Consider the following 3,630-nt stretch of genomic DNA (forward strand, 5'->3'; position numbering starts at 1 on the left):
ATATAGCAACCTCATGAACAAAAGGCCTGAAGACCCTCTACAACTATCAACATTTTTCAAAGTTCATAGAGTTTCTGGAGGCAAGTTATTTAGCAAGTGGATTCCATTCCTGCTACCAAACCTGTCATATAGTGTTATTGCTGTTATGTGCTGTTGAGTTGCCTGTGATGCATTGTGACCCTATATATAGCAGCTCTGAAGCTTTCCCTGTCCTGAGCCAACACACACACACACACACACACACAGTATAGACGACACTCTAGCGGAAAAATTCTCCCTTGCCTTTACAAGTTCCAGTGATTCCTGGTGCTTCTCGGCTGGCGGCAGTATAAAGCTGTCTCACGTGGTGTCTTTGCTCTGTGTGTGTCATCTTCTCCTCTTCTCATAATTGTACCAGGCAATGGATTTAGAGCCTATTGTGATCAAATACACTTTCTTCTTAATGCATGTCTGCAAAGATTTTTTCCCCCAACAGTCACATTGTGATGTGAGTCAATTTGGGGGAAATAGATATTCTTGCACTCACAACAAAGAAAATCAAAATTTTATACAACTGTAACCAGGGTAACATAATTTTCCATGATTACTTTATTCCTTTTGTTTATCTGAGTTTACTAACTTTTCTGCAATAAATGTATTTAGATAACAAAAGGAAGTAGGAAAACAAACAATTGAGAAGCTTGGCCATAAACTTTTGGTACCACACTATATTTAACATTTTAATTCCCTCAGAATCTCTTTCTTTCTCATTCCCACAAAGCCAGTACTTACCCCTAGCTGACCCTCCAATGTATTTACAAAAATACAAGTCACACAGAAGCAAATTGCCCATCTTGCAGAATGGCTGGTGGATTTGAACCACCTGGAAGACTCAGTATTTGGTTCAGGAGCACAGTTCTCCGTGAACTACACCCCCAGAGCTCCCTCCCCTCACGCTCACTCATTCCCTCCCTGAGGTTGAGTCAGAACCTACCTATAGCTGACCCTCCATCAGGTCTCAGGATGCTATAAAACACTGGGTAGGAGATTGTCCATTTTTCTCCAGAAGGACCACAGGTGGATTTGAATCACCAGAGAATGCCACCTTTGGGTTAGCAGCAAAATTCCCTGTGGACCAAATTTCCCCTTCCCTTTTAGCTCAGCTCTTTCTTTGGTTTTGTTTCCTGGCTGTTAGCTCCCTGGTGTGAGGCTCCACGCCCACTCATGTGAAACCATCATACTCCACCATACACTGGAGATAAAGGCATCTCTGGCCCTGGATTTGAGGAGTACCTCTTTGTGCACAACTAGCTTGACTTACAAACAACCCACACACAGCACTGGTCTCTGGAGTGACTGACCTGAGTCACCAAAGAGATAAAAAAATTCAAGCATAAGGTAAATGATGCACAACAAAAAGATTTCTGAACTAATCATATTATTTGCCACAAGACACTAAAGAAACAATTTATAATGATGTTAGGAGAGAGTAAGATATATGTCTAGAAAATGACATTTTAACTTTTAAGTCAAACTATGTTACGTACCATCGAATCAGAATGGACTCATAGCGGCCCCTTCAGTGGGTTCTCAATGCCCACAGAGTTTTCACTGAAAGGAAATGGTAGGACAGATGTAGTCAGAGGCCTGAGACACCAAACAGGGTTGGATAGGAACAGGGAATAGGAGGTGATGGAGGGACAAGGAGAGGGCACTGAGCTTAATGCTAGCAGGACAGGGTTAGGGTGGGAACACAACACCTGAACCAGAGGGCTGGGATTGAGACCAACAGCTAATCTGTTACTTGCATACTTTCATCTACTCTTTGGATAAAATATCTGTCTGTCAAATATTGCTCTAAGGCTGAGCACACAAATTAAGACAGAAGAGGGAGAACGACTGACTATCCACTTCTGAAATAACAGACTTCGAAAACGCTATGTACAACAGAGCACAGTTAGATTATATTATCAGATATGGCACCAGAGGCTCAGTCTTTGTACTGGGAATCACAAAGGAAGAAGAACAGTTATAAACAGACACTAGTTATTGGAATGTGGAATATGAAAAGTATGAATGTAGGAAAATTGGAGATTGTTAAGAACGAAATGTTGTTTGTTGTTGTTATTATGTGCCGTCGAGTCGTTTCCGACATGGAACACATAAATATTGACATACTAGGCATAGGAGAAATGAAATGGATTGGCATGGGACATTTTAGATCAGACAATTATAAGATCTACTATGCTGTAAATGAAAAGATGAGGAAAAATAGAGTCACTTTCACAGTTAAAAAGACCATTTCTAGATCCATCATGAAATACAATGTTGTGAGTAACAGGATAATATCCACATGCTTGCAAAGAAGACCTGTTAATACCACTATCATTCAATTTATGCATCAACAATTAGAGTCAAAGAGGAGGAAATAGATTACTTCTACCAATTGTTGAAATCAGAAATCAATGAAGCATGCAACCAAGATACATTAATAATAACAAGTGACTGGAATGCAAAAGTTGGGAACAGGGAAGTTAGAATCAGTAGTCAGGAAACATGGACTTGGTGACAGAAATGAAGCTGGAGACAGAATGATAGAATTCTGTACAATCAATGATTTATTCATTGATAATACCTTTGATAAGAAACACAAGAAATTTCTATACACATGGTTTTCATTTGATGACATACACAGGAATTAAACTGATTACATCTGTGGAAAAAACTCATTGGAGAAGCTCAGTGAGGTTTTTTTCAGCTGTGAAAACTAGGCCAGATGTTGATTGTGGAACAAATCATCAAATACATACTCCAATGCAAGTTCAAACTGAAGCTAAAATTTCAAATCACATCCACAAAAACCAAAGTTTGACCTTGACTCTATCCCACCTGAATTTAAATACCATCTCAGGAACAGGTATGAGGGCTTGAACACCAATGAGTGAAGATCACATTAGCTGTGGGAGGATGTCAAGAGTATCATCTATGAAGAATGTAAAAGGTCATTATAAAGATGTAAGGGGAAGAAAAGACCAAGAATTTCAGAAGAGACTCTGATTTTGTACTAGAATGCTGAGATGCCAAAGTAAGGGTAAGAAATCGAGAAGTTAAGGAGCTGAATAGAAGATTTCAAAAGGTAGCTTGGCAAGATAAAGCAAAGTATTATAATGAAAAATGCAAAGAGCAGGGGTTGGAAAATCAGAAAGGATGAACTCACTCAAAATTTTTTTCTTTTTTTTATTAATTTTAATGACAATTTACAGAGACTTTGGATTTTCCATTCATTCATTGTTGCATTTTTCTCCCTGCCCACCCCTCCGCCCCCAGTACACTCTTCTCTTTGAAAAGTAGAAGTTCCCCCATTGTTTTACAATCCCTTCTACCATGCAGCCTTCATTCAGGACTCCCGTCATGACAATAATACCTAATCACATATCCCTTTTAAACATCCCTCATCTGTTTCAATACAGTATACATTATTTATTCCATCTTTCTCAGTCTCCCCCCAACCCTGATGTCAGTCCTGTTTCACAACAGAGGCACTATGCAGTATTTGTCCCTTTGTGATTGAGATATTTCAGTCAGCATAATGTCCTCCAGGGTCACCCATTTTGAATAATATTGTATGAGTTCCTGGTTTTTCAATGCAGC

This window comes from Elephantulus edwardii, unplaced genomic scaffold (assembly GCF_000299155.1).
Source record: "Elephantulus edwardii isolate Elephantulus edwardi_28Jun2011 unplaced genomic scaffold, EleEdw1.0 scaffold00372, whole genome shotgun sequence".
In the NCBI taxonomy this organism is placed as follows: domain Eukaryota; kingdom Metazoa; phylum Chordata; class Mammalia; order Macroscelidea; family Macroscelididae; genus Elephantulus; species Elephantulus edwardii.